Source organism: Oncorhynchus gorbuscha, linkage group LG12 (genome assembly GCF_021184085.1).
Source record: "Oncorhynchus gorbuscha isolate QuinsamMale2020 ecotype Even-year linkage group LG12, OgorEven_v1.0, whole genome shotgun sequence".
In the NCBI taxonomy this organism is placed as follows: domain Eukaryota; kingdom Metazoa; phylum Chordata; class Actinopteri; order Salmoniformes; family Salmonidae; genus Oncorhynchus; species Oncorhynchus gorbuscha.
The window spans coordinates 9,059,601-9,068,749 of NC_060184.1; positions in this window are offsets into that span (position 1 = coordinate 9,059,601).

Here is a 9,149-nt window from a genome sequence, read left to right on the forward strand (position 1 = left end):
CGCCTGCGACGCTGGACGGGTGTGTAGGATTTGTAGTTTCTTCTACGATGATAACAAACGACTCTCAAATATCCGTGGATTGTCTATTAACTACATTTCCCATAGGTAAAAAAAAAATATGCCGCGCGTCAGAATAACGTCACCATAAGTAGATTTACCTCGCGGTGTGCGCTGGGATGTGTAGTCTAGATAATAGCTGCGTCAGTGGGGCCGCGATTGAGACACGTGGATCGTTACAATAGTTTTTAAAAAATCTCATAACGTCAACGCTGAATACTATCTTCTTTCTTTCGTTGTGACAAATGTTATACAAATGTTTAATAGGTGTGAAAAAGAGTATTACCACTAATACCCCTCTTTCCTCTACAGCCGTGTAATTGCATTGCATCTAGTAAAGACTGCTGATTGAAAGAGTTTCAAAATTCAAGTTCTGAATGTTTCCTTATTTGAAATTAATGTATTTTTCATTAAGATCAACTACACTCATTTCATTAAAACACAGTTCTTAGGATGTTAAAGCTTCGAGGTAGAACCCGATGCTACAAAGAATCCATGTCTTCCAAAAAGGCTTCTTCTGATCAAAAACAGAACCCTATCCCTCTGCAAATAACCCTTTTGGGACCCTTTTTTCTAAGAGTGAATTCAACTCCCCTTCTCCATATAAAGTTTGTGGGGGGACATCCCTGCCACTGAGCGAATAGGCTTTTTTTCTCTCTACAAATTGTGCTATAGATAAAGACTTTACACAGTGGATTATTTGAGCAGCTACAATAGTGGATCAGCGAATCTGTAAAAACAAGCAACGGGAGACAGTATCCATTCCCCAGCAGGTCAGGAGGGCAGCTGCCGATGACACCCCCACCAAGTGGTGTAGCGGTCTAAGTGCTAGAGGTGCCATTACAGACCCTGGTTCGATTCCAGGCTGTATCACAAACTGCCATGATTGGGAGTCCCATAGGGCGGTGCACAATTGGCCCAGCGTCGTTAGGGTTTGGCCCGGGTAGGCTGTCATTATAAATAAGAATTTGTTCTTAACTGATTTGCTTCGATAAATTTAAAAAACACGTACACCCCCGCAGTGGCCTCCCTCTCTCCTTAACCCTGTCCCACAGCGGCCTCCCTCCCTCTCTCCTTAACCCTGTCCCACAGCGGCCTCCCTCCCTCTCTCCTTAACCCTGTCCCACAGCGGCCTCCCTCCCTCTCTCCTTAACCCTGTCCCACAGCGGCCTCCCTCCCCTCTCTCCTTAACCCTGTCCCACAGCGGCCTCCCTCCCTCTCTCCTTAACCCTGTCCCACAGCGGCCTCCCTCCCTCTCTCCTTAACCCTGTCCCACAGCGGCCTCCCTCCCTCTCTCCTTAACCCTGTCCCACAGCGGCCTCCCTCCCTCTCTCCTTAACCCTGTCCCACAGCGGCCTCCCTCCCTCTCTCCTTAACCCTGTCCCACAGCGGCCTCCCTCCCTCTCTCCTTAACCCTGTCCCACAGCGGCCTCCCTCCCTCTCTCCTTAACCCTGTCCCACAGCGGCCTCCCTCCCTCTCTCCTTAACCCTGTCCCACAGCGGCCTCCCTCCCTCTCTCCTTAACCCTGTCCCACAGCGGCCTCCCTCCCTCTCTCCTTAACCCTGTCCCACAGCGGCCTCTCTCCCTCTCTCCTTAACCCTGTCCCACAGCGGCCTCTCTCCTTAACCCTGTCCCACAGCGGCCTCTCTCCTTAACCCTGTCCCACAGCGGCCTCTCTCCTTAACCCTGTCCCACAGCGGCCTCTCTCCTTAACCCTGTCCCACAGCGGCCTCTCTCCTTAACCCCGTCCCACAGCGGCCTCTCTCCTTAACCCCGTCCCACAGCGGCCTCTCTCCTTATCCCCGTCCCACAGCGGCCTCTCTCCTTATCCCCGTCCCACAGCGGCCTCTCTCCTTAACCCCGTCCCACAGCGGCCTCTCTCCTTAACCCCGTCCCACAGCGGCCTCTCTCCTTAACCCCGTCCCACAGCGGCCTCTCTCCTTAACCCCGTCCCACAGCGGCCTCTCTCCTTAACCCCGTCCCACAGCGGCCTCTCTCCTTAACCCCGTCCCACAGCGGCCTCTCTCCTTAACCCCGTCCCACAGCGGCCTCTCTCCTTAACCCCGTCCCACAGCGGCCTCTCTCCTTAACCCCGTCCCACAGCGGCCTCTCTCCTTAACCCCGTCCCACAGCGGCCTCCCTCCCTCCCTCTCTCCTTAACCCCGTCCCACAGCGGCCTCCCTCCCTCTCTCCTTAACCCCGTCTCACAGCGGCCTCCCTCCCTCCCTCTCTCCTTAACCCCGTCCCACAGCGGCCTCCCTCCCTCCCTCTCTCCTTAACCCCGTCCCACAGCGGCCTCCCTCCCTCCCTCTCTCCTTAACCCTGTCCCACAGAGGCAGCAGCGTACATAAGGCTGTGGACTAAACAAGGTCACCCAGTTAGAGGGCCATAGCGGCGTGACAGTAGAGCCAATTTAGAGGGATGACAACACAAAAAGGTCATAATAATGCATATAGGCAATGCTGCAGGAACTACTCTATACCTGCATCCCTACATGAAACCAACGGGCTTCTGGCAACAAAAAAAGAATGCACTGTCTAGGGAATAGGGTACCATTTGAGACTCAGACTATCTTCCTCTGTTCTGTATGTACCACACCAGGGGGAGGAAGAGGGCTAGGGGGACATGTGCGATTCTTGACAGGAGGAGCACGTTCGTTTACAAAATGTAGTTGTTCAGCTATCTTGATTTTTTTTTTTATGATTTGAGTGTTGTTCCATAGTCCAGTACTGAATATAACAGCTGTAGTTCGGTACTGAATATAACAGCTGTAGTCCGGTACTGACTATAACAGCTGTAGTTCGGTACTGAATATAACAGCTGTAGTCCGGTACTGAATATAACAGCTGTAGTTCGGTACTGAATATAACAGCTGTAGTCCGGTACTGACTATAACAGCTGTAGTCCGGTACTGACTATAACAGCTGTAGTCCGGTACTGAATATAACAGCTGTAGTCCAATACTGAATATAACAGCTGTAGTCCAATACTGAATATAACAGCTGTAGTTTAATACTGAATATAACAGCTGTAGTCCAGTACTGAATATAACAGCTGTAGTCCAGTACTGAATATAACAGCTGTAGTTCGGTACTGAATATAACAGCTGTAGTTTAATACTGAATATAACAGCTGTAGTTTAATACTGAATATAACAGCTGTAGTCCAGTACTGAATATAACAGCTGTAGTTCGGTACTGAATATAACAGCTGTAGTTCGGTACTGAATATAACAGCTGTAGTTTAATACTGAATATTTATATACTAATACTACTGTTTACATCTTTTTGTTGTTGTCTGTAATCAGGGTATTAAACACTAGGTGGTGCTACAATCAGGGTATTAATAGATGGTACTACAATCAGGGTATTAAACACTAGATGGTGCTACAATCTGGATATTAATAGATGGTGCTACAATCTGGGTATTAAACACTAGATGGTGCTACAATCTGGGTATTAAACACTAGATGGTGCTAAAATCTGGATATTAAACACTAGATGGTGCTACAATCAGGGTATTAAACACTAGATGGTACTACAATTAGGGTATTAAACACTAGATGTAAATGTAAATGTAGATGGTGCTACAATCAGGGTATTAAACACTAGGTGGTGCTACAATCTGGGTATTAAACACTAGATGGTGCTACAATCTGGGTATTAATAGATGGTACTACAATCTGGGTATTAATAGATGGTGCTACAATCAGGGTATTAAACACTAGATGGTGCTACAATCTGGGTATTAAACACTAGATGGTGCTACAATCTGGGTATTAAACACTAGGTGGTGCTACAATCTGGGTATTAATAGATGGTGCTACAATCAGGGTATTAATAGATGGTGTTACAATCCGGGTATTAATAGATGGTGCTACAATCAGGGTATTAAACACTAGATGGTGCTACAATCTGGATATTAATAGATGGTACTACAATCAGGGTATTAAACACTAGATGGTGCTACAATCAGGGTATTAATAGATGGTGTTACAATCCGGGTATTAATAGATGGTGCTACAATCAGGGTATTAAACACTAGATGGTGCTACAATCTGGATATTAATAGATGGTACTACAATCAGGGTATTAAACACTAGATGGTGCTACAATCAGGGTATTAATAGATGGTGCTACAATCAGGGTATTAATAGATGGTGCTACAATCAGGGTATTAATAGATGGTGCTACAATCAGGGTATTAAACACTAGATGGTGCTACAATCAGGGTATTAATAGATGGTACTACAATCAGGGTATTAATAGATGGTGCTACAATCAGGGTATTAATAGATGGTGCTACAATCAGGGTATTAATAGATGGTGCTACAATCAGGGTATTAATAGATGGTACTACAATCAGGGTATTAAACACTAGATGGTGCTACAATCAGGGTATTAATAGATGGTGCTACAATCAGGGTATTAATAGATGGTGCTACAATCAGGGTCGTAAACACATCACAACTTTCAAGGTCAACACACTGTAGCAACCTTAACCTTACACATAAAGAGCATCAAAAGGTTGGGATCTCTTGGTGTAACAGCTAAGGTTTGACGGTTGACTGTTGACTGTTGACTGTTGACTGTTGACAAGGTCCTAGGTTTAAGGCCGAGTTGGGATAATCACCATACCTCTCTACAACACCTCAACACACTTCAATACTACACTACAATACTACACTACACTATACTACACTACAATACTACATTGCAATACTGCACTGTATTACACTACAACACTACACTATACTACAATACTACACTGCAATACTACACTGCAATACTACAATACTACACTGCAATACTACATTGCAATACTGCACTGTATTACACTACAACACTACACTACAATACTACACTACAATACTACACTGCAATACTACACTGCAATGCTACACTGCAATACTACACTGCAATACAACACTACAATACTACACCACAATACTACAATACTACACCACAATACTACACTATACTACACTACAATACTACACGACTACACACCAATGCTATACTACACTACAATACTGCAATACACTACAGTAAAACACTGCACTGCAGTGCTACACTACAATACTACATTATACAACAATACTACACTGCAATACTACAATACTACACTACAATACTACAATAATACACTACAATACTACACTACAATACTTCACTATACTACACTACAATACTACACTACTACACAACAATGCTATACTACACTACGCTACAATACACTACAGTAAAACACTGCACTGCACTGCAGTGCTACACTACAATACTACATTATACTACAATACTACACTGCAATACTGCGCTACATTACAGTAATACACTGCACTACAATACCACACTTCACTACAATACCTTACTACATTACTACACTACAATACTACACTTCACTACAATACCACACTACATTACTACACTACAATACCACACTACAATACAATACTACACTACAAATAACCTCTCCCTCAATGTCAACAAACAAAATGAAGGAGCTGATCGTGGATTTCAGGAAACAGCCGAGAGAACACGCCCCTATCCACATCAACGGGACCGCAGTGGAGACGGTTAAAAGCTTCAAGTTCCTCGGCGTACACATCACTGATCATCTGAAATGGTCCACCCACACAGACAGTGTGGTGAAGGAGGCGCAACAGGCTAAATCATCGCCTGGTATGGCAACTGCACTGCCCTCAACCGCAGTGAGATGGTGGTGCGGTCTGCCCAACACATCACCGGAAGCACTACCGGCCCTCAAGGACATCAACCAAATCAAATCAAATTGTATTGATCACATATACATGGTTAGCAGATGTTATTGATCACATACACATGGTTAGCAGATGTTATTGATCACATACACATGGTTAGCAGATGTTATTGATCACATACACATGGTTAGCAGATGTTATTGATCACATACACATGGTTAGCAGATGTTATTGATCACATACACATGGTTAGCAGATGTTATTGATCACATACACATGGTTAGCAGATGTTATTGATCACATACACATGGTTAGCAGATGTTATTGATCACATGGTTAGCAGATGTTATTGATCACATACACATGGTTAGCAGATGTTATTGATCACATACACATGGTTAGCAGATGTTATTGATCACATGGTTAGCAGATGTTATTGATCACATGGTTAGCAGATGTTATTGATCACATACACATGGTTAGCAGATGTTATTGATCACATACACATGGTTAGCAGATGTTATTGGTCACATGGTTAGCAGATGTTATTGATCACATACACATGGTTAGCAGATGTTATTGATCACATACACATGGTTAGCAGATGTTATTGATCACATGGTTAGCAGATGTTATTGATCACATGGTTAGCAGATGTTATTGATCACATGGTTAGCAGATGTTATTAATCACATGGTTAGCAGATGTTATTAATCACATGGTTAGCAGATGTTATTGATCACATGGTTAGCAGATGTTATTGATCACATACACATGGTTAGCAGATGTTATTGATCACATACACATGGTTAGTAGATGTTATTGATCACATACACATGGTTAGCAGATGTTATTGATCACATACACATGGTTAGCAGATGTTATTGATCACATACACATGGTTAGTAGATGTTATTGATCACATACACATGGTTAGCAGATGTTATTGATCACATACACATGGTTAGTAGATGTTATTGATCACATACACATGGTTAGCAGATGTTATTGATCACATGGTTAGCAGATGTTATTGATCACATACACATGGTTAGCAGATGTTATTGATCACATACACATGGTTAGCAGATGTTATTGATCACATACACATGGTTAGCAGATGTTATTGATCACATACACATGGTTAGCAGATGTTATTGGTCACATACACATGGTTAGCAGATGTTATTGCGAGAGTAGTGAAATGCTTGTGGTTCTAGTTCCAACAGTGTAGCAATATCTAACAAGTAATCTAACAATTCCACAACAACTACCTAATACACACACATCTAAGTGAAGGAATGGAATAAAAATATATAAATATAAATATATGGATGAGCAATGACAGAGAGGCATAGGCAAGATGCAATAGATGGTATAAAATACAGTATATACATATGAGACGAGTATTGCAAGATATGTAAACATTATTAAAGTGACTAGTGTTCCATTTATTAAAGTGACCAATGATTTCAAGTCTGTATGTAGGCAGCAGCCTCTCTTTGCTGGTGATGGCTGTTCACCACCGCCTGGAACGGCAACTGCTACGCCCACAACAGTAAGGCTCTCCAGAAGGTAGTGAGGTCTGCACAATGCATCACCGGGGGTAAACTACCTTCCCTCCAGGACACCTACAGCACACGATGTCACAGGAAGGCCAAAAAGATCATCAAGGACAACAACCACCCGAGCCACTGCCTGTTCACCCCGCTATAATAATAATAATAATAATAATAATAATAATAATAATATATGCCATTTAGCGGACGCTTTTATCCAAAGCGACTTACAGCTATCATCCAGAAGGCGAGGTCAGTACAGGTGCATCAAAGCTGGGACCGAGAGACTGAAAAACAGCTTCTATCTCAAGGCCATCAGACTGTTAAATCACTAACCCTGCACCTTAGACACTGCTGCCCTATATACATAGACATGCAATCACTGGCCACTTTAATAATGGAACACTAGTCACTTTAATCATGTTTACATACTGCTTTACTCCTCTCATATTTACACTACCATTCAGAAGTTTGGGGTCACTTAGAAATGTCCTTGTTTTTTAAAAAGAAAAGCACCTTTTTGTCCATTAAAATAACATAAAATTGTACAGAGTACACATTGTTAACGTTGTAAATGACTATTGTAGCTGGAAACTGATGATTTTGCATGGAATATATTACCTCGGGCCATTATCAGAAACCATTACTCCTGTGTTCCAATGGCGCATTGTGTTAGCTAATCCAAGTTTATCATTTTTAAAGGCTAATTGATCATTAGAAAACCGTTTTGGAATTATGTTAGCACAGCTGAAACTAGTTGAGTATCTGGAGCATCAGCATTGGTGGATTCGATTACAGGCTCAAAATGGCCAGAAACAAAGAACTTTCTTCTGAAACTCGTCAGTTTACAGAACAGCTCAAACTGGCTCTAACCAGAATAGAAAGAGGAGTGGGAGGCCCCGGTGCACAACTGAGCAAGAGGACAAGTACATAAGTGTCTAGTTTGAGAAACGGACGCCTCACAAGTCCTCAACTGGCAGCTTCATGAAATAGTACCCGCAAATCACCAGTCTCAACGTCAACAGTGAAGAGGAGACTCCGGGATGCTGGCCTTCTATTTTGATTTTAATAGACAGAAAAATGGATTTTCTTTCAAAAACAAGGACATTTCTAACTTTTAAACGGTAGCATATATACTGTATTCTATTCTACTGTATTTTAGTCAATGTCACTCCGACATTGCTCGTACTAATATTTATTTTACTTTTAGATTTGTGTGTATTGTTGTGAATTGTTAGATACTACTGCACTGTTGGAGCTAGGAACACAAGCATTTCACTACACCTGCAATAACATCTGCTAAATATGTGTATGTGACCAATAACATTGGATTTGATTTGAATATTGCACTGCACTACAATACTACACTGCAATACTACACTGCACTACAATACTAGACTACACCATACCACAATACTACACCACAATACTACACTACAATACTAGACTACACTACAATACTAGACTACACCATACCACAATACTACACCACAATACTACACTACAATACTACACTGCACTACAATACTAGACTACACCATACCACAATACTACACCACAATACTACACTACAATACTAGACTACACTACAATACTAGACTACACCATACCACAATACTACACCACAATACTACACTACAATACTACACTGCACTACAATACTACACTGCACTACAATACTAGACTACACCATACCACAATACTACACTACAATACTACACTACAATACTACACTGCACTACAATACTAGACTACACCATACCACAATACTACACCACAATACTACACTACAATACTAGACTACACCATACCA